Source organism: Uranotaenia lowii, chromosome 2 (assembly GCF_029784155.1).
Source record: "Uranotaenia lowii strain MFRU-FL chromosome 2, ASM2978415v1, whole genome shotgun sequence".
Lineage (NCBI taxonomy): Eukaryota > Metazoa > Arthropoda > Insecta > Diptera > Culicidae > Uranotaenia > Uranotaenia lowii.
Genome location: NC_073692.1, coordinates 322,007,125 through 322,031,088, shown reverse-complemented (window position 1 = coordinate 322,031,088; position 23,964 = coordinate 322,007,125). Strand labels below are relative to the sequence as shown.

At 35.4% G+C, this 23,964-nt stretch overlaps 1 protein-coding gene across 5 annotated transcripts in view; it reads right to left on the bottom strand.

The window, feature by feature from the left end:
• Positions 1 to 23,964, bottom strand: part of LOC129748903 (uncharacterized) — a 300,169-nt gene that overhangs the window by 100,477 nt on the left and 175,728 nt on the right. For 4 of the 5 annotated variants that reach the window (XM_055743691.1, XM_055743693.1, XM_055743692.1 and 1 more), the window contains exon 1: positions 1,971 to 2,130. The exons of the other annotated variant lie outside the window; for it this stretch is intronic. The gene's annotated coding sequence lies outside the window, so the exon portion shown is untranslated. Of the gene's footprint in view, positions 1 to 1,970; positions 2,131 to 23,964 lie in introns of those variants that run through there. 5 annotated transcript variants of the gene reach the window in all.

Here is a 23,964-nt window from a genome sequence, read left to right as displayed (position 1 = left end):
TCCATATTAACTATTCACTGTTTTTGCGATATTGTCGTTATTATACATCGAATTTAGATGATAATTGGTACACGAGAGTTTTGAGGGACGATCAATCGATTTCAGGTATTGAATTCAGCGTAAGGGGCCGGCAATGGGTTCGTCCATATTAACCTTACATTATTTTTTAAATATCGTCGTTATTATAGATCGGATTGGGATGAAAATTTGCACACGGTAGTTTTCAGAGACGGACAATCGACTTCAGATATCAAAGATTGTATAAGAGGCCACCAAAAGGAGTTTAACTTTTTGGCAATAATTGCGTTGTTATGCGACAATCGACTCGAAATTTTTACACGGGGTTTTTTTTTGGCTCGGGCAATCAATTTCTGATTTTAAATGAAGTAGCAGACGACAGAAGAGGTGTTCGTCAAATATTTTTGCAATTATTGTTTACAATTAATTCGGAAATGCATCTGGAAAATATTTGGCTATTGACATTCATACAAACTGTTCATGACATATTCCAAGTTGAAAGCGAAACGGAGTTCGTATGGGATCAGCTAGTAACATAATAAAAAAATAACATTCTAGCTCACACACTTCAAGTTGTTGATTAAAACAACAATGCAGGTATTTCATCAATGCACAATGCAAGAAAACCATCATCATAATCAACTGTTTGGTGTTGCATGATTTATTAAAATTAGTTCTCACTTTAATCACTAGGGGTGCTGATACTGTGCATAAAGAAATCACATTCAATAGATTCAATGCCTATACACATGCATCGTTGCGTAGTTTCACACGACTTTTTTTTTGTTGAATCAATTTTAGCGCAGGCCGAGATAATAATCAGATGAAATGTAGGTATCTTTGTATCAGTGTTTTTTCTTCTTTCAGCTGAATCAACAAGTTTTATGATGCCATTATTGGTCTATCGCCTGCTGCTGTTGCTGCTGAATTTAGTTCTAGAATGCATCGTCTCAAGCGTCGCGGCGAGGGCAACTGCCCGATCTCTTGGTGAAGTGGTACACTATAAAAATCACTAGTTTAAATCGCTAAGATCACATAAAGCTCGTATAGTGGACTGACTAGAAGCAACCGAAATAGGTACTCGGTAAAACTCTTCACATAAATCTTCACTTCATCTTGAGTAAAGTGAAAATCTTCACTAGCATCATCATCACGGGGAAATCCTGAAAACTGTTCCTGCACGCACAGAGATGCTCTTCTATTCTTAGATCGCATGGTTGTATAGTTTTGTGGCGTAATTCGCGACACGGGAAGAGATGACCAAGTTCTTCTTAGTTATTTACTAGAGCACCGCGCACTTCTTCAACTCAGTAATAGATAAATGGTCAAGTGCTGGTTGGCTGTTTGCTTTTCGTTACATCCTGTGCCCCTCTGCGAAATGACACATTCTTAACCCATCCGGCCTTTTCTGAACGAGGAGGGAGGACAGATTTCAAGGCGTCGATATATCCGGTTACACTCATTCGGCAACTTTTGAGACACACCATGAACACGAGGTTTCACGAGCACTGCATTTATTTCACATTCTTCGATTTCGAGCTTACGCAGCAACTTCTTTTTGAAGCGCAACGCAAAAAAAAAACGCCCGAAGTGAAGCCCCTTTCAGCTGCTGGACGTTGACGGCTTCTTCTTTAGTTTCGTTAGCGTTTGTGGAGAGGAGCCAAAAGAAAAATCAGCGAGTCAACGACTTGTTTGCATATATTCCGAATGGACAAACAAAGTCAGTAGCTCTCATTCACACTGATTTGCAGCAAACAATGTGGGTTTTCATAAATGCAACTCCCCTAAGCGCACATGCACACGGCGTTCGGTTCTGGACTGAAGGGGCTGGGATAATGCACACAATGCATTTACTTCTTATTACCACAACATCGTCTAGAGAGTTGCTACAAGATAACACACCGGGGCAACAGAACGCAAAAAAGAACAACCCACTGGCTGCCGATACCTACACAAATATTTGAAAGTAAAACTACACGCTTTCGAAAAGCCCGAGAAAAAAAAAACAACTTGCGCGAGCGCGTACGCGAACCCTCCAGCTGACGCTATCGGTACGCGTGGAGAGCAACTTTTGCGACGATCCGTAGCGGTCCGCGACTTCGCTTAATCTGTCAACGCTGCCGGTGCGAACTGACTGCTGACTGGCTGGCGCATAATGCTCGGAGCTCACTCAGCTCAGCTGAAACCCATAAGCCGTGTCGTCGAAGTCGGCAAAAAAGTTGCAAATGTGTGACTGTCTGTCTGTATATGCAGTGGCTGAGTTCTTCAGTCGTTGCTTGCTTGGTCGTGGTCGCGAAACGCAACGCGAGTGACTTTTGTTTTTGCCGGTTTTGCCAATGTAAAATACCCAGCCAAGTGGTGGTGATGAGCGATGAGTGCGCCCCAAGGAACTCCGCGAAAACAGGGTTGGAACATCGCGACGTACCATCTCTCACCGCCAGACGTGTTTTAAAAACGTGCTCAAGAGAAACAGACAGGAATATCCTCCTGGTGCTTCTGCTGATGCACTTGGGAAGTTCTCTGACTAGTGGTGCTCAAAAATTCAAACATGGCAATAATAAAGTGGATAGTAACAGATATACTTTAACCGATATACACCAGTAAACGAGAAAACGGGAGACACGAATAGCGCTATATGGCGACAGAAATGGAAGTATTACACTGTGATTTTTTTTCGTAGATTCGATCAGAGATGCCATGTGTCCTGATTTTTAGGAACGTTTTGAAAAAACTCTCGAACCCGCTTGTCCAGTAATAACAAGGTCACGATCGACGGCGACGAGCTGGAGATAGTCGAAGACTTTGTCTATCTCGGCTCACTGGTGACCGCAGACAATGACACTAGCCGTGAGATCCGGCGGAGAATTATCAGCGGAAGTCGTGCCTACTGTGGACTTCACAAGCAACTGCGGTCGAGAAGACTTAGCCCTCGCACGAAGTGTAACCTGTATATGACGCTCATTAGACAGGTTGTCCTCTTCAACATGGATATTGCTCGAGGAGGACCTGCGTACACTCGGAGTATTTGAGCGACAACTGTTAAGAACCATCTTTGGCGACGTGCAGGAGAATGGAGTGTGGAGGCGAAGGATGGACCACGAACGAATACGCTGGGCGGGACATGTTGCGACGACTGTCCTGCAAAACAGGTGTTCGCTACGAATCCGGTAGGAACAAGACGAGCGGGGGCGCAACGAGCGAAGTGGTTAGACCAAGTGGAGCGTAATCTGGCGAACGTGGGGTGTCCGAGAAATTGGAGAACGGTTGCCATGGACCGAGTGAGTTTTAGGAATTATGTTCGTCAAGTTATGTCGTGAGGCGGAATTCTATGTAAATAAAATAAATAATAGGTGGTCGACAGGTAAGATGTGTTTCCTCCTGTAACACTAGCCAGCTGTCAGGTATAAGCACAGTTAGCCCACCTGATTGACTCGTTCTAGAATAAATATATCTACATCAACAGACGCAGTACATTCACTCCATGGCAGTTCATACGAAGCCATGGGATCGGGGTGTGTACGCGCTGCATTGGAGATTTGTCGAACTTATTATTTTAAATGATTCATGCAAGCAAGGCGCTGCGCAAGCGGGAGGGGGGGTTTAGGGATTTATAACCCCCCCCCCCTTCCCCTATGAAGATTTTTCCTCTAAATTAGACATACAAAACCCCTACCTCGTCTTTAGAATGGGTTTTTTTAAGAAGTGTAACTAAACAAGAACCGAGTTTGAAACGAATAGTTTAAACTTCAAAATCAATTCATAATTGTGAAAAACATTTTTTCAGACATATGAGAGATAAGTTCTTCGCGCTTTTGACGTTTGTCAAAAATTTGTTAAAAATGTAAAAAATAAGTAAATTCACAAAGAAAACCTCAATATATTTTAGAACTCGAACACTTCAGAGCACTAAAAGGTTTGCGCTGATTTAAAAAATCTCAATTTCTCGACTTTTGCCCACATTTTCTTCATGGAATTTAGATCCCAATTTTATATCGCTTTCGGAAAAAAAATGCATAATATGAATGAAATTTTGAACTCAAAAGGTTTAATTATTTTATAAAATGGTCCATAAAGAATTTTCCCGGTTTTGATTCGAAATTCCCGGTTTTTCCCGGCTCGTTGGCCACCCTGGTTCACCTACAAAACTTCAGTTTTCCTTGAATAACGGCTTTACTAATACAAAAAAAAAAAATTAAAAAAAACATGCCTCGGAAAGAACTGTAGACCAGCTATGGAATGCTAAACAAAAATTTACCATAATTTCCAAGAAATATGAAGTTAGAATATGCGTTGCACACAAGGATTTATTTTTTTTAAAGTTTTTTAAGATCTTAATGTTCCCGCGCCGATCCTCTGGTGCATAGGACCGTGGTAAAAGCCCTCCACTGCACTATGGGACAGCCCCATACAATGAGGCGGCAAAAAGTATATTTTAGCTATTTATGAACTTTTTTGAAGATGAAATGAGCTATTTACATTCGAAACCCAATATAAACTATTTTTGGCTTTGGTTTTACATGTGTGCTCAGAAAGGACAATAAAATTGGAACATTAACTCGCAAAAATGCATAGTGAAGTTTTGAAACAATAATCGTTTAAATAAACTTATTTCGGAAACGCGTATTTTTCAGTTTTGTATGAAAAATTAAAGTGTACACGCAAAAAAGCAGTAAAATTTTTTATAATTTTTGGGAAATAAGTAGTTTTTCAAAAATCTCAATTATTTCTACAGATATCAAAATTCTATCGTAACTTTTGGTCACAATCAATTACAATCATCTTCCTGCACGTTATGAACAATGTTTGCTGAATGATGTTTAACATAAAACATACTATTTTTCCAAAATGGTTCAAAATTACCCACTTTTTGATTTTATTATAACTTTGAAGGATGCAAACATATGCAATTTTTTTTTCTTGCATTCGAATTCTTAGACATTTAGCTATGTTTAAAAGTCAAAAAAAGTTTTGGGAAACGTAAGGCTTTTTTCTTAGAGACAAAAATGTGTAAACCTTTTGAGTAAATCATAAAATTACTCATTCTTTACACTTTTTTGTTAACCGTGTGATAATGAAAAATATTTCGAAAAGAAGCTTAGAAAATAAGCTTTCTAACGACGTATTGGAAGTTTGTGTAGCATTTTATTTAAAGGAGAAAAATTGATTTGAACATTATTGGACCTAAAGTACATTTTTCAAAATTTTCTAAGTCTGATGTCTGTGAAACGATAAGTGCTTGTGATAGTGATCTGAAAAATTGAAGATATCTTAGTTAAATATAAAGCTACCTATGGTGTATGACAAATACCATTACGATGAAGTTAATTTTTGACTTTTTGCCGCCTCAAACCCCATAGTGCACTGTTGACGATCCGGAGCCAGCGTCTTCACTTGATTCCAGTCAAGATTCTCGTCGACAGTTCGGATTTCGGCGATCATCGGATCGGATTTTTTTAAGATCATGACCACAAAAAAGATAAAAAAGTGGTTTAAAACCGTACTTTTCAATCAATTAACCGTCAAAATTGTTTAAGTCATTCCAAATAAATGTTGAAAACAAGATTGAAAAGTTGATGTAATTTGGCCCATTTTCGCATCTCAAGAAACACCTATTTTTTGACGAATTTGCAAAGTTAGTTGTTTTTCGAACTTTTTGTCATTTTACATCTCATCTAATCTCATCTTCATCTGATTCGAAAATTTTAGTAACGAATTCCTCCTGTGGAGTTAAAATCCCAAAAAAAAAATAAAATAAAATCTTGAGCATTATACAAAAGCTTTTATCTTAGTATTTAGAACGTTAATGCTTTTAAATTTTCGTTACACATAATTCGTTCTCTCTGGAGCCATAATTGAATCATTGTTGAATATGGCACCCAAAAAAACTTCATTTATATATGGCGCCACTAGTGAACAACACACATACACTCAAGTTCCCTCAGCAAGAAACTCACAACCGTGTCGAACTGGTTTAGTGTGTTTTTTTTTTGTGTGGCGGCTCAACGAAAGATATGACAAAACTGGGATGAAGATTCTCAACGGCTGTTTGTGATCTTCTCATGCTCTCGCACATTCCGCGTTCTTGCGATTCTCAACCTAAAATATGCGTCACAACTGCGTTCTAAAACACAAGTCATGAAGAGGTTCTTTGTAGCCGAGCAACAGCAGCAGGAAGATTTCGTAAACATGTCATGATTAATGACAGCAATAATCAAACACATGTTGAAGCTCATTGGAGCAGTTGGAAGTGAAGTTCCAATTTTGTTTGCTTCTGGTGAGGTTGATTTTCAACTAACATTGACTTTATTGGTGTCGTTGGACAACTGATATTGAAGTTAATTTTAATGATTACCGATTTTTCAGTACTGTGACCAAATTTCAAAGTATTAGCTGAGATATTGAAAATTCTGAGGTTTCCAGAAAAAAAATTGATACGACATTTGATTAACATGAACTGTGAAATTGATAAGAAATGATTTATAAATATAAAATCGTTCACAATTTGACTAGTCAGTACAAAAATTCGACCTCTGAATAAGTGTGAACAAGAAATTCAACATAAACAATTTGAAATAACAAGGCGCCACATTGAACTGCACTGATTAACGCAAATCCTTAAGTGATTTCAACCGGTAGCAATGCAGAGTAATAAGCCGGTAGTAATAGTGTAGTGTAATGTAGCGATGATAACATAGCCAATAATCTGATTGACGACTGACTTATTAATCGAACAGCACATTATCGCCAACGATGGGTTTGTTTTAATTTCCGTTATGTCTTGCGAGCTAATCTTGGGGGACAAGTTTTATTTTATTAATCTCTGCATGGAAGCGCAGAATCGTCGTTTGTCGCGGTTGAGAATTTGCAAGGCAGAGGCTAGTCCAATGATGATGATGATGCATATTTAATGTTTACGAGACCTGCCCTGTTTTAATGATCTTGTGATGCAAAATCTTCTGTTGGAGTGAAACGTTTAAGTTAAGCAAAGTTTGCTACAAAACTTTCAATCTAAAGCTAAAATTTTGTGGATAATAATACGTACAAAATGAAATGTAAAAGCTAAAAATTTGTAAATGGACTCAAACACCTTACGTTTACCTTCAGAAACGTTTACCTTACATCTAACCAAACCACTTGTTAATCCTCCAAGACATGATCGCCAATATAATCCGGAGCGAAAGTCGTTTTCAGATTGTAGTAATATAGTGTGGAGCATATACAAACAACTTTATATACGATGTAGTTTAGGTGCATAGAACGCCTCTTCACTCTTGACGAGGAAAAATTAGAGCCGATCAACTTATCCTACTGCCCACCAGCTAGTCTAGCAGCCGAAGCAAGGTTTTACTTTTTATGACAATTTATGTTTACGGTGTTGACTGGTTGAAGCAGCAGCAGCAGCAGCCTAGATTTTAATCCCAGGTTAGTGTTTTCTTCAAATGAATTTATTTTATCGAATAAATGGCAAACCTGGTAATCTGAATAATTTTAAGAACTTACGAAATCACCGTTTGTTTAATTAAGGTATTTGAAAGGTGCTTACCTGAAAAAATAGAAAAAAGATATCATTAGTTTTTGACAGATTAATAGTTTTTATTATCAATTTAAAAATGTAAAGTAAACAGTAGACCAAGGTGTGTATACATAGGAGGTGAAATGATATTTGAAATTCCCAATTCAGTCATTTTGGTTTTGCTACTGCGGAAGTGTACAAACAAACTCACTGAACTTCATCGCGCTCTCCTCGCCTACTTACAATGTAAAAATCAGAGAACCTTGTGTTCTAATAACCTTGCAGTAGAGCACAGCAAAAAATGACTTTTTTCTCCCATATGTTTTTTCGATGCCTTTTGGGTCACCAAGCATCAATGTAAAATTTGAGATGATTTTGTTCATTCCTGAGTTAGCGTAACGCGTTTCAATTTTGTATGGAAATTTGTTTGGAAGAAAGTTTTGCTCATTAAATTATCCAGAAAATTTAAATAAGCTTGAAATGAAGTTGGTCTTTGATTTTTGGTTTTGACTATTCTTAATCTTCATTTTTTGCTAACATGACAAGCAGCTAAGCATTTCATGAAAAAATAATAACCGTTTCAAAATTAAAAAATCTGAAAAAGTATTTGAAAATGGCACACTTTACTTGCTAGAGCTTTTAATGATTTCTTGAAATGTTTTTGCAAAGGTTAAAGAAATCAATAAATTCTTCGACTATGCAAAGCAGTTTTTTGAGATTTTAATTCTCACTTCCATCTGTACCGTTGAGCCGTCAACACGTACGCCGGAGCATCGTATCGTTGCTGTGTACCTGCAGGAACATTAGACCGCTGCAAGCTTTGTAGGAAAATTTAAAATTCTCAAATTTTTACACCTCCCATAACTTTTTTTGGTTGGCTTTGCTGCCAGAAATAGCAATAAAAATTTTGGAAGCGATCCATTCAGTCCTGAATTAGCGCAACGAGTTTTAATTTTGTATGGAAATTTGTATGGGAAAACAAAATTTTTCATTCGAAAATCGCCAGAGATGTTCTGAAAGTACCAAAAAATATAACTTTGGATGGGGCTTGTGATATAGCTCAGTTGGCAAGTCTGTTGCTTCCTGAGCCGATGTCCGCGAGTTCGAGCCCAAGAGCAAACATCGAACACAGTTGTACCGGATAGTTTTTCAATAACGATCCGCCAACTGCAACGTTGATAAAGTCGCGAATGCCATAAAGGTGGTAAAACGACTATAATCGAAACAAAAAAAAAAAAAAAAAACTTTGGATAAAAAATGTTCCTTGATTCTTGCATTACATTTATGTGAACAAAGCAAAAACCTTAATTGTACCCCAGAAAGGATATTCAATGTTATATAAAATTTTGGTTTTCAAAAATCATTTATTTAATTACATCGTTTTTAACTGCTTGTTTGAAAGCTGTGTAACAGTAGGATGGAGATAAAAAATCTCAAAAAACTGTTTTGCATTGCCAGAGAATTTATTGATTTATAAAGCCTTTGAAAAAACATTTCATGCAATTATTAACAGCTCTAGCAAGTAAAGTCTGCCATTTTTGAATACTTTTCAATGGATTCAGATTTTTTATTTTGAAATGGTTGAACTTTTTTCATGAAATTCTTGGATGCTTGTCATGTAAGCAAAAAATGAAGCTTAAGAATAGTCAAAACCAAAAATTAAAGACCGATTTCATTTCAAGCTTATTTGAATTTTCTGGATGATTTAATGTGCAAAACTTTCTTCTTCCATACAAATTTTCATACAAAATTGAAACGCGTTGCGCTAACTCAGGAATCAACCAAATCATCTAAAATTTTACACTGATGCTCGATGACCCAAAAGGCATCGAAAAAACATATGGGAGCAAAAACCTTTTATAGCTGTTTTTCAATCAGCACTTTTCAGTGCTAAAATTATTTTCATTTTCTTTTATTCATATTTTTCTCTTTTCTTTCCAGCAAGGGAAAGTCATCGGCCTGCTCAAGAGTCGGAAGAAAACGGATTGCCTAACCTAATTCAGGTCCATCACCCAAAAAAGTTGAAATTTCCAATTCATTCGATGTCCTTCATAACATCGGTGATGAGGAAATATTCATATTTAATTCTGATAAGAGTACTAAGAAACCTTCTTCTTCTTATACTCTTAAAAACGAAAAGGTTCCACCAATTACGGTCACGATTCCTGACTTCAATGCCTTTCCGAAAGAAATCATCACTTCCGTCAAGGATGTGAAGATTTCTTTTCAGATCGGTCGAAGGGGAACTGCTCGTATTTTGGCGGAATCTTTTAATGATTTTCAAAAAATTTTAAACTATTTGAATAATAAAAAACATCAATTTTTTACTTACGACACTAAAGGTGATCGTCCATTTGAAGTTGTACTTCGTGGTCTCACTGGCGATCAGACACCGGATGAGATCACAACTGAATTAAATTCTTTGTTGGGATTTTCACCGATTCAAGAAATTCAAATGAGGAAAAGAACCAACACGAATAATATCAGTAGTGTTGGTTTTGCTCCTGAGCTTTATTTGATCCATTTAAAAAAGGATCAGGTTAATAATTTGCAAATTCTTGAAAAAGCTCGTCTTATGTTTCATTGTCGAGTAAAATTTGAACCTTTTCGAAAATCTTCTGTCAATTTTCTCCAAAATATTACGCAATGTCGTCGTTGTCAAGCTTTTTGTCATGGCACTAAAAATTGTAGAATGAATGCCAGATGCATGCTTTGCGGCTCATTCGAACATGAAAAATATAAATGCCTTTTTGGTGGTGATAAACCACAAACAGAATTTTTCAAGTGTGCGAATTGCACAGGTAATCACTCCTCGAATTCCATAAACTGTCCCGTTAGGGCAAAAATTATTGCTTCTAGGAAAAATCCCAAAGTTTCCAAAAAAGTTTCTTCTCCTCCTTCCTCTTCTTCGTCTTCACACGTCGGGCCGGCAAACAACCTGCCTGTTCGCAGTCAGCCTCGGCCTACATTGGAATCACGACTTGGTAATGCTCGAAGTGATTTTAATGTTACCTGTGCTGATTCTGCGCCACAGACTCGTTGTTTATCGTTCTCAGAGGTGGTTGAAAATGGGTTGCCCTCTTCAGGTTTAATTAATGAAAATGGGAAAAAACCAAGTCTCAACGTTCATGCGAAGGCTTGGGAAAGTCCCCGAAATTCAAATTCAAATACCTGTTCTTCTCCTTCATTTTCTGATCCTAACAATTTTGTTGATTTGGGTGAGATTACTGAGGAAAGATTAAATTTTGGATCAAAATTTAATGGAAATGATGCAACTTATGTTGAAAGCAAATTCAATGTTTGAAGCTTTCCAAACTTCTTTTAATTATGCTAACAAAATTATTATGACTTTACGATTCCCTCATGGATCCAAATAGATGTTTAAATATTATGAATTGGAACGCTAGATCTTTGCTGGCTAACCAAGATGAGTTCTTTTTATTTTTGAAAACTCAAAACGTACATATTGCTGCCATCACTGAAACTTTTTTGAAGCCAGACAATAACTTGAAAAGCAATGCTTTCTTTGAAATTTTACGAAATGATCGACTTGATCGACAAGGTGGGGGTGTAGCTATTGTCATCAATAGTCGTCTCAAATTTAGACTTCTTCCTTCTTTCAATACAAAAGTCTTAGAAACGATTGGAATTGAATTAGAAACTTTTATGGAGAAAATTATAATTGTTTCCGCATACTTGCCTTTTCAATGTAGCGGTGAACAGAAAATTTTTTTGAAGGGAGGTTTACAAAAACTCACCAGAAATAAATCTAAATTTTTTATTATTGGTGACTTTAATGCAAAACACCGATCTTGGAATAATATTTCATCTCTTCAGGTTATTATACTGTTGAATATCCTAATGGGCATACTAGTTTCTCTTCAATTAGAAATCCCTCCACAATTGATTTGGTTCAAACGGATTTAGGCGAGCATTGTAGTCAGTTTCTCATGCGGACCTCGATTCAGACCACCTTCCAGTAACTTTTTCTTTATCCCGAAGCCACATTGAAAACCCTTTAAAATCAACTATTAACTTTCAAAAAGCTGAATGGGAGCGATATAGGAATTGTAATGAACGTAATTTGGATGTAAACGTTCCACTGAATTCAATAGAAGATATTGATTTGGCTATAGAAAATTTGACAACTTCAATAGTCAATGCTAAAGCCGCTTCAATACCTAAGGTTAAACATAAATTTAATCAACCTTTGATCGATGATTATCTTCAGTTTTTGATACGACTGAAAAACATTCGTCGACGCCAATATCAACGTACTAGGGATCCTTATTTGAAATTTATTTATTGCGACCTTCAAAAAGAGATCAAACGTCGTTTAAATTTCATTCGTAATGAAAATTTTGCCAAAGCAGTAGAGGACAGAAAACCCTACTCAAAGCCGGACTTTTTGGACTTTTCTCATTCAAACTGCAATATCTCTGAAACTACGCAACATTTTTCATTGAAATTTTGCACAATGATTGTTGAAATATGAAGCTAGCATGTCTGAAGTTTTCGAAAAGTTCTATCGATGAAATCAAAAGTTACACGAGGTGCAATATTTCAGGCATGAACCTTGAATTTTCCTATGAAAACATTCGTCCAAAATTCTATAGAAATCGCATTTCAAGGTTCATGCCTGAAATATTGCACCTCACGTAACTTTTGATCTCATCGATAGAACTTTTCGAAAACTTTAGACATGCTTGCTTCATATTTCAACAATCACTGTGCAAAATTTCAATAAAAAATGTTGCGTACTTCCAGAGATATTGCAGTTTGAATGAGAAAAGTCCAAAAAGTCCGATTTTCGTAAAATTACTGTTTCTCAGGCCACACAAACTCGAGAAAGCTCAAATTTTGTGATAAAATAGTGTGATAGTTGATCTATCTAACGCAAAAAATTTGATCTAAAAATATCATCAGAGTAAAAAGTTATGGAAGTTCAAAGTCGAAGTGACAGTGCGCTTGCTTCCAATTTCTATACAATTATGAACGGTACTGTATAAACAGGTGTTCCGACCAGCGATAATATATGCAGTTCCGATTTGGTCTAGCTGCTGCGCGACGAGGAAAAAAGTCATCCAGAGGATTCAGAACAAGGTTCTGAAAATGATTTTGCGGCTTCCACCTTGGCACAGCACCGAAGATCTTCATCGGATTGCGAGCATTGAATCGATCGAAGAGATGGCCAACAAATCATGTAATGATGAATTGGACACATAAAAAAAAGAGATTTTTATTCTCATCTTACGGTTACACAGCTGTCAAAGAGGCAGTCAAAAACGCTAAAATAAAAAAAAATAATTTTGAACAAAAACATTTTTGTATCATATCGAATATCTTTTCTGGGGTAAAAGTTAGGTTTGTGCTTTTTGACATGAATTGTACAACAAGAAACAAGGAATATAAAAATTTATATTTTTTGGAACTTTCAGTACATCTCTGGCAATTTTTAAAGGAAAAATTTTGTTTCCCCATACAAATTTCTATACAAAATTAAAACTCGTTGCGTATGAAAATTTCAATCTATAACCCTACCTGGACTAAGTGTGGACGGCTTTACACAGACAGATGTTTACACATTTTTTTCAATTTTCTCTCCTTCATCCAATACAATTTAGCTATATTTAGCATTCGGATCATGAAAAGTTGGGTAAAGTACTAGTATGTTCTGGATTTAGTATATATTTTCGATAAAATCGGATTTCGTGTGATGCAACACACAAATTACACACAATAATCATTGAATGATGCCTTTAAGATTTTGTTGATGCTTCATCGATTTCTCGTTTATTGATTGCTTTACGATTGTTGTCAAAACGATACCAGACACTGGTTGGGTTCCGAGACGAGAACAAAACAGCATTCCTTCCAAATCTCATCAGCAGGTTACTGAAAGAACACACTCCAATTTTAATGTTGATTGATTGCGCTGTTTTGTTTCGACGACAGTTTGATGACTCGCTCCTAACCTCAACCTGCCAAACTAGTTTCGAACTCAGCAGAACAGCAGAGATGTTGCGCTACCGAAAATTGAAATTAAATCGCCATTTACGAAGAGAGATCCAGATATAGAACATTCCTTCGTACGTTTTACAGCCCAAAAAATCCCGAGAAGTCATGGACACGGGCCGGTTGAAAAAATGTACCGATATCAAGTAACGCGCAAAAGTCGTGAGAAGCACATTCACTTTTGTTCCATCAACGGGCAACATCCTTGCAGCTTAATCTTTCCGTTACCATTTTGTTGTTGTTGTTCTCCTAACCTTGAAATTGGAGTAAACTGTAATGGAAGTATAAGCTTTAGTAAAAAAAAACACTGAAACAAAACACTGTTAAGCGTTGATCTACGGCAGCAAGCGTAAGTCGAACCCAGAAATCTCTGAGGGATAATCGTCGCAAAGAGGCGCGCGCGAGGAGAGATTGCAAAAGGCACTTGTAATCACATTATTCAAATTCCACGGCCATGCTTTAATCGTCGAGAATCACTTAAGCGTTGCTGAAGCCGGTGAGCTACTGTACTGTTGTAGGACGATAAAGCTACAGTAAGAGGACAATTGATTAAGAAGGGCAGTTAAATACTTGACGATGTTCATGAAAGAGAAGGGCTTTGAATGAAGGGTTCTATTTATGTTGTCTTATAAGAAATCGTGTGAAAATAGAGTCTCGGCACATGATTAGCTCTAGATGAAACTTGATAGGCTCTATTATAAGCTTGCCAGATTGCCCGGTTTTATCCGGGTTTGCCCGGATATTTGATGCAAAATTTCGATAAAGTCCGGTCCGGCCCGGTTGCCCGGATATCGTGAAAAAAGTCCGGATATTGCCCGGATTTTTTCATAATTTCCGCAAAGAAACCAAAAAAAATCAAAGTTTTTGAGTAAGTTTTAGCAAAATCGATTAACGGTATGGAAATTTTCAACAATTGTTTCAAATAATTTCACTGATTTACTTTTATAAACCTTTAAATATTTAAGTATTCCAAAAAGGTTTTGGAAGTCTGCAATTACATTAATAAAATATTAATTTTAATTTTTTTTGCATTTTTTCTTTGCTTTTATGTATAATTAATCCTAAATTTTGCCCGGTTTTTGCCCGGTTTTTGGATTTGAAAATTTGAAATCCATGCCCGGATTTTGCCAGTTTTTTTTGAAAAAATGCCCGGAATTGCTAGGCCCGGATGGGAGTGGAAAAAATTCTGGCAACCTTACTCTATTATCATTTGCCTTTCTTACAGAAAGGTATAGTTATCGGTCGATTTAGGAGATCGTCAATTATGGGTCTTAGACATACCTGTATAGGTACCTATCGAATCAGCACGACGAGTTCTGACGATGTCTATGTATTTGTGTGTATAAATGAGAATTTTTGTAGCCTTTGTTCTCGACGTTTTTGTGAAATTAGGCTGCACAACCAGGCTGCACTCCAGGGAGAGGTCTCAAACCATAATAGAAACCGTCCCCGGTCTCTGATGTCCCTAGCTGCCACCCAGTTTTACGCAAGTGATCATTTATATGATATTTACTACAAAAAAAAAATATCTAAACTAATTTGTTTTTTTTTCTATGAAAAAATCCATTTTCTAAAGATAATTTTTTTTAATTGAGCAGCCCATTTTCGCAAAAACGTCGAGAGCACTGTAACATTAGACTGAGTCGATTTAGGGTCATTTTTTAATTTCTCAAACCCTGGGGTCTTAAAAGCTTCTTTTTAGTCCAAAACTCATCCATGATTTTTTGCAGAATTTTCAAGTAACGTTTACATGAGTAAATTTGAACATTTAGGTTTGTATGGGAAAACTGAATATTTTGTACTGAACAATCAACATAATTTTTGTTTCTTCAGTGGAACCGAGCCAGCTGATGGTTTTTGTGCAAATTTATAAATTTCTAAAAGGAAATTTTCCGAGGGTTCCCTCATTCCAGTGAAGAAATAGAAATTTTTGCGTAACTCGAACACTTATCGAGTAAATGGAATCAAATATGGCATGGAGAGATATTTGAGTACGTAAAATGTTTTTATTATTATTTGGCATTCCCCCTTCATTTTATTGGGGAGGAAGGAAATGAGGAGGGGGCTTTCATTAATAATTTCAGCACAACTCGAGAACCAATCAATTTCAATTTTTCAAAGTCGATTAAGAACCTCTTTCTTTTTCTAATGAGGAAATATAAAGTACCAAGGGCTCCCATACATTTAAAAAAATGCTAATCAAGCAAATGGACACAAATTTAGCATTGGAGTGTATTTGGGGTTGGGGTGTTTTATGATAATTCAATATTCTTTTTGTTCTTTCCAGTGGTAAAAAGAACCAGGATGAAAGGGGCTCCCATACATTTTTTGTAATATCTTGAGAGCTTATAAGGCAAATGAAATCAAATGGAGTATTATTTAAGGATCCCCATATTCACAGTGGGGTGATTCCATAAAAAATATTTGTTACTCAAGAGCTCATCATACAAATTTTGTTGTAAAGCTCAAAAACTAAATAAGAAAGTGAAAGAAAATTTGCCATGGTGAACCCTCTCTTCTTCCAAGAGATGGACAAAAAAGGGTCGCCCATATGCGGTACAGTTGCTAACATTTCACCAAATTTGAAGACAGTACTATGACTTAAAAAAAAGATATAGCTATTCTCGTGAAAAATGGAAATTATAGATTACTTCACAAAACTCGCCTTTTTTTAACAATTTTCAATGAAAATATTAGAAATTTGGCCAAAAGATGTAAAAATATTTTATCTAATACCTGGCAGAATTTCATAAAAATCGATTGACTTGATCAAAAATGGGTTTAAAAATGACAGGGCTAGAAGTTGGTCACTTTTTAGTAACTTTGTCACTTTTTTTCAGCTGGTCATTCACCAGTTACTTTTTTTGAAATTTGGACACTTAAGTCACTAGTTTTAATATTTTACTTACAAATCACTACATATTACCTCCAAAAATTTGCTTCTGCATTTTTGTTTTAATATCATTTTACAGATCGGCCTCGATTATTCGTATTTTCAAGTTTTGAAAATTTATTTCGAGCTTCTTTACTTATGTCCTTCAAAACATGCCTGTGATGTTGGACTGTCGATTTTGAGCCTTTTTTCTGTATGGATCCGTTGAAAAATTTTGGTATGGTGGAAATGACTTTTTGGATCTCTTACTATAAAAAAATATTAAAAAAAAGAAATTGCTTTTTCAATAGTTTGAAATGACTGAATAGTAACAAATATTTAAGATTTTTAATTGCTAATTGTATTTTTGATGCATTAAAATAGTTTGAAATTTTTTAAAGTGGGCACTGAATAAAGTTAAAAAATTTAAAAAAAAATTCGAAACCATATGTGGGCTCGTTAGAGGGTTAATTTCTTAAGCCCCAAGGTCCGAAATTTTTTGTTTTGGCTCAAAATACAATAAAATGTGTAACTAAATGACACGAAGTTGAGGTCTTAGACAAAGATCTTTATCGGAAAAATTTCGTTTTAATAATTCATAAATTGGCACTACAGCGATAAAACGCCTTCCAGAGTAGAAATAAAGATCATGTATGTTTTGCAGAGCAAAATTTTTCCATACAATCCTGAAAATTAGGATTTGCTCTTGAAAACTTTTCTTTAAAATTCGGCAAAAAATTGGATGAATTTTGAGCCAAAACGAAAATTTTAAGACCTCAGGTCCTGTGATAATGAAAAAAATACCCCAAACTGACTCAGTCTGATGCCTGCCTTGAGCCATTTGATAAACTTTTTTTTTTTAATTTGCCAGGAGCTTTGGACGGATGTTTGTGGCTCGTATGTTTATAAAATTTATACCATTTTTTTAAACGAACACAAACACACAAAAGAGGGGAGCGTAATTTAGCATGAGAGTATTTTTGAGTAGGAGAAATATTTTTTTGAGACGACTCCCTCTTTCCTATAGATAACTTTAAAACTAATCATGCAATTTGAACCAAATTGAGCAGTGGAGGCAATTTAAGTACAAAATATTTTACTATAATCTTTAAAGTGATACCCATTTCTCCTTTCACTGGGCCGATAGAAATGGGGAAGGTGAGCTCCTTTACAATTGTTGGCATAACTCTAGAAATAATTGAACAAAAAAAATGGAAAGGGACAGTAAATACTTCTATGGTGATTTGGTTCCACTCACAGGAGAGGGAAATAAATTTGGAAGAATTTAGATACCGGAAATATTTAAATTGTGGTTTGGTTCTGCTCTAGGGATAGAAAAGTGGAGTGAGGTGCCCATTAACTTTTTCGCATAACTCGAGAGCTTTCCAAATAAATGGAACCAAAATTTACAAGAGAGAGTATTTGGATACGAGAAACGATTTTATTGACATTTGAGACCCCTACTACCTTTCGATAGAGGAAAAGAATAGGGGCTCAGTAAGCATTTTGTAGATATATTTCTCAACAAACTTTGTTATACGTTTCATATACATCATTAAATCATCGTAAAAAAAATGGAAAACAGCATTTTCCTATCAAAGTAGAGGCAATATACATACATATTTTTCACTTCTGGTTTAAGCGATAAGAATTATACAAACTGGACGATATTCAACACCTTATTCGTACGACCTGAAAGTATAGGAGAGAGCGCAAGTTTTGCACTGTTTCCAGCGAAAATATTTGCTGCTCCTCTTATTGGACATTTTTTCCAAATGAACCATCTGATTTTTAGCAATCCGGTTGCATCTGGGAACAACAAAGTTGTTTTCTCTTTTGAATCCCGCATGAGAGAACACAATCATATCATATCATATCATCATCATATCATATCATATTTTTATCATATCAGATTTATACCGACTTTAAGTAACCATTTTTACGATCGTTTACTTATTTGGTAGGAATTGCGATTCGCATTAACATGGTTAACGATTAAACTATCATTTCTAATGCGATTTTATGTTTGCTGGGGGAGGTGAGTTCCTGTAATTTTTTTTTTGCATAGCTTGAGAACTTATCAAGCAAATGGAACTGAATTTCACACAAAAAAAATATTTCCAAAAATATTACTAGTTTAGGACGGTGTAGCAAAGCGCACCGGATTAGCTAGTAAATTATAAACATTTGAAAAAAAACTGTTGTTTTGGACTTTTTCAATTGGGACCGACTACAGAACACAGTTGATTTCATCGAGTTGAACTCGCTGCTAGATTCTAAGGCAAAAAATGTTTATCGTACCACGATCGATGGTGCTTAAACTGGCCTTATCTCCTCTATTTAAAAAAACAAGAATTAATAACTTACAAATGAATCTAATAAAATAAATTTGAATTTTGCGAAAAGCTTTGGAAGATTAAGAATCACAATAGGGAAGTGTTTTAATGTGCCTGATAAAAAAAATACAAGCCAACAAAACGTTCAAAAGTTTCAAATTGGCTCTCTTCACCGGAATAGGGTTACAGAATCCCAATTTTCACAATTAAGACAAAAATAAAATTTAACCAAAAGCATTAACGGAATTTACAGGAAAAAAACAGAAAAAAATAACCGTGTCTATTAAGGAAGCCATAGGAAGTCACGTAAAAAGCTCGTTAGCTTCTAAAACATACGAAAAACCCAGCAGGAGATAATCCGCGCCGTCAAAGGGTCATCACCTATTTCCAGCCACACATCACAACACAGTTCACAATCACGTCACCGCGGTTAAAATATGAACCAATCTCTTCGTCTGACTTCAGTCTGCTAAAGTCTGAGCAGAGCCCGCTGATTGACTAAGTCAATGACCATCATCGTAAAGATGGTAAACAGCGAAGGAAAAAGGTACGGACAGACCAAAAATCATTGCCCAGAAGCCGCCCAGCTATTGTGGTGAACAGCAGCAGCTCGTAAAAAGAAACGTTGAAAGACACTTTTCAAACTTTACCTGATGGCTCGTTTTTTTATGGACCCACAGGGTCCATCGAAAAGTCATTAAATCTTGAGCTTTCCACTGCGGCTTTTTCAGCCTGTCGGTTGGTCGGCTTTAATAGAAATGCACATTTTTCCCGATGTTTCGCGCCACACCCACTCCATCCTGGAAGCATCAACGGGAAGGAAATAAAGGTTTCCACAAACTTCAGTTGACATTGTTGCCCCGGAGGTTCGATTTACGTTTTGGCTACTGCATGGAAGCTGGACGGTCCGAAGATAAATGTGTGCCCGGAGGATGATTCATTTGTTGTCCGTGGTTCTGGCTTCCGAGTGGAGAAATAACTTTTTTGCAGCGAAAAAACCATTTTTAACAAAAGTATTTTAAATAAACAAGTTAATTCGAGACAGCCTTATTAATTTTAATGGTTTCATTATTTGAATGTTTCTTTAAAATTCAAAAAAATTGAAATATGATTTCTGAAACTAAAACATCAATCTACGTTTAGCATTATACACAACGTTTGATCTCAATGGGTAAAGTGTGTATTCGAAAAAATGCAACACTTTGTTTTGTGAATAACTTTTGAAAACATGAATTGAAATTGGTGAAATTGTCATTTAAGCCGCCTGGTGAAGTAATGTGTAAAATTTGATGACAATCTGTCAAGTGGTTTTTGGGACAATTTTTTTGGGCAGGATCGAGAAAATTTTAGCAAAGTTCCAGTTGGAGATCCCGAAAACAGCTGGAAATCAACTATTTGACCAAAGTTCATATGGTTAGTTGTTTGTCCTTGAGGATTAAGTCCTTGAGTTAAAAATAGGATAAAAATGAGAATGATTGATTCCATAAAGTTAAGAAATGTGAGAGGTTGTCTTAAGCTTAATCCGAAAATTTCAATAGGGGAAGTGATAAAAAAAAGTTGAATTTTTGTGACTGGTTCGTGTGGCTGACTAATAAACAGGCCTGACTTCATTTCTACAAGGTAGAAAAGCTGTCCACCGATAAAATAAACAAAATACGGTGGTCAAATCGTACGCAAAACATTAGGACCACTAGTGGGGAGATCTTTTGAAAATTTTCGTATCAGCAAAACAAACTCTTTAACGGCACCTGGCATGTTCTCAGCCAAAAACATCTCGTTGACAAGTCTCGTTTGTATTTCCCGGAGATAAACAAAAAGCAAAAATTAAAAAAAAATATGTCTAGTACTTGAGAATCTCTGGAAGCTGTAAATCAGTCAAATTGCAAAAGAAAAAAATCGACAAATTAAAACCGAGAACTGTATGCTTTAAGTTTTCAATTTGTAAATTTAGAAAATAAATTGAACTTTTCGTGACACAAATTTTGAGCCTCTAAGTTTGGAATCCAAATATGCTAAATTTACTGATTTCTAAACTCAGAATTCTAAAAAGAATGAAAATTTGTCTAGAAAAATCAATTTTATAACTACATATTCCAGATTATAGCAATTCAGCACTCATCTATATATTTAGAAATGAATGTGTGTCTGTCTGTTTGAACCCTCTCATTTGAGAAAGGAGGGGGTTCCCATACTAAAGTAACAGATATAAGAATTATAAAAACTAAATTATTAAATTAAATTAAATTTTCAACACACACATATTTTAACATACAGTACCGTTCATAATTGTATAGAAATTGGAAGCACGCACACTGTCACTTCGACTTTGAACTTCCATAACTTTTTACTCTGATGATATTTTTTGATCAAATTTTCTGCAAAAAAAAGATCAACTATCACACAATCATGTCACAAAATTTGAGCTTTCTGGAGTTTGTGTGGCCTGAGATACATGAATTCTACGAAAATCGGACTTTTTGGACTTTTCTCATTCAAACTGCAATATCTCAAAAACTACGCTACATATTTTGTTCAAATTTTGCAGGGTGATTGTGGAAATGTAAAGCTATCATGTCTGAAGTTTTTGAAAAGTTCTATCGATGGGATCAAAAGTTACTGGAGGTACAATTTTTCAGGCATGAACCTAGAAATGCGATTTCTATAGAATTTTGGACGATTCATGAAAACAAAATCGTTTCCATCCACAAATCAGTCAAAAAATGTCTGGTAAAAGAAATGAAGAAAAGAAAAAATGGAATAAATGATCTATTTGTGTTTTGAAATCAGAATCTTGCGAAATTGTTTTGATTTTTTGGTTGAAATAGATCTACTGATTGTTAAACATAAAATAGGACTTTCCTATGGAAACAATCGTCCAAAATTCTATAGAAATCGCATTTCTACGTTCATGCCTGAAATATTGTACCTCGCGTAACTTTTGATCCCATCGATAGAACTTTTCAAAAACTTCAGACACGATAGCTTTACGTTTCCATAATCACTCTGCAAAATTTGAACAAAATATGTAGCGTAGTTTTCGAGATATTGCAGTTTGAATGAGAAAAGTCCAAAAAGTCCGATTTTCGTAGAATTCATGTATCTCAGGCCACACAAACTCCAGAAAGCTCAAATTTTGTGACATGATTGTGTGATAGTTGATCTATTTTTTGCAGAAAATTTGATCAAAAAATATCATCAGAGTCAAAAGTTATGGAAGTTCAAAGTCGAAGTGACAGTGCGCGTGCTTCCAATTTCTATACAATTATGAACGGTACTGTAGTTAAATGATTCACCATCATGATTTACAGGTTTTGTTACATTTAGATAAGTAATTGTATTAAAAACCCCTTTGTTGGAAAAGGGGGAGGGGGGGATTGATCCCTCACAAATTCATTGTAAAATGTTGATGAACTCGAATGATTTTCAAACGATTTTGACCAAATTTTGCGTAAATGAATTTTGCTGAGAGCCCTCCCCCCTTCTAGAGGGAGATAAGAAGAGATAAGGTGGGCTCTCATACATTTTTATGCATTACTTGAGAACTAAAACTTCATCATTTTTCTGTAGGGGAAATGGAAAAGAGAAGGGGGCTCTCGTACATTTTTTTTTATATAACTCAAGCTCTAATTAATCAAATGGAAACAAATATGGCAAGCGAAGGTATTTGAGTACGAGAAATATTTTTATGATTATTTAGATTTATTACGCCGGAACAAATATCAATTTCTTCTTTTGTCAACCACCCCTTCCCTCCTTCGAAATTTCCAAAAAAAAATCCGAAGAGGAAGAATAAATAAAATATGAAGTATTTTATGGAAATTTTCAATTATTCATTAAATATCAGAAAGATTACAAGAGCATAAACAAATTGTGGAAGATGAGAGTTTTATCACATTTTGTATTCTTGGTTTTATTGAATTTTTCGATAAAAAATTACTCGATTTATAGGTTTTGTGCAATGGTGTAATATAGAATTTTGTTGCATACAAGCTTTCGTGCAATTTATTCCAATGTATTAGTTTTTTGCATTATTTTTTATTATAACCCCCCTTCCCCTCCCCTCGTGATATCCAAACCGGGTACCCATCCTGGAAAAAGAAAGACTTGTACCCTTCATTTTCCTTTTCAAGCCAATATCTGGCACATTAATGCATTACAGATATCACTACGGCCAGGCCAACCGTGTGGTAAATACCACAAAAGATTCTGAATCGAAGGCAGGAATGAGCGTGGAGTTCCTTACAAATCGCTTTTTATGCATATGAATAATGTGCATAATGTTCAATTACTTTGTATAAAAATCATACAATGTAGAAGTGTGAAATCGGGTAAAAGGTTGGATCCCATACTTTTCCAAGTAACATAAATTCATGTATAGGTATTTCCATATTCAAAATACTATATGAAACGTTTGGTTTTGTGGTCTCCACGCTTCATTCCTCCTCTGTATCCTGTATCTTTTACGGTTTTCATCACATAGGAATATGTAACAGATAATACGCTGAAAAGAAAAATGAAATACGCAAGTCTTCCATTTTCCAGGATGTTTTGGACATGTTGATGTAAGAAGAAGAAGAAAAACAACAACAAGAAGAAGAAGGACCTCACCAAACATGTTATCATCGACAGGGCATATTGTTCACTGATTCAGAACTGTCGAAATCTTAAAAATGGTTTGTAATTTCAAATATTTTCTTTCAAGAGGCGAACCAGCCAAAGGCTGAAAGTCTCTCTAATAAAGATATATTTAAAAAAATATTTTCTATTCATATTCCGAAACGATGAGTTTCGAACATGAAAAGTTAATCTAATTTTAGTTTGAAATGAAAAACCAAGATTCATATCAGAATTTTCTCCCAGTGATGATCCAAATTGCAAATTAAAAATTGGATACAGGATCCAAATTCCGATCACAGGAAACGGATGTCAATTTTAAAGTAATCTAAATCAGGGATAAGTATTTGAAAATTGATATCATTTTTCAGAACCTACAAATCACTAGAAAAAAAATGAGACAAGAGTAGGAAGAAGGCAGAAAGGAAAAATCAGAAGTCAGGAATTAGCAATTATAAATTAGTTTCAAAAAAGGTTAAATTGAATTAAAAATAGTGGTGGAATAAGAATTTTATTCAAATGGATACAGTTGGAATCATTTTATTTATAGTTTTGAATTTCTTTTTTTGACACATTGAAAATGTTGTTTAAAATTT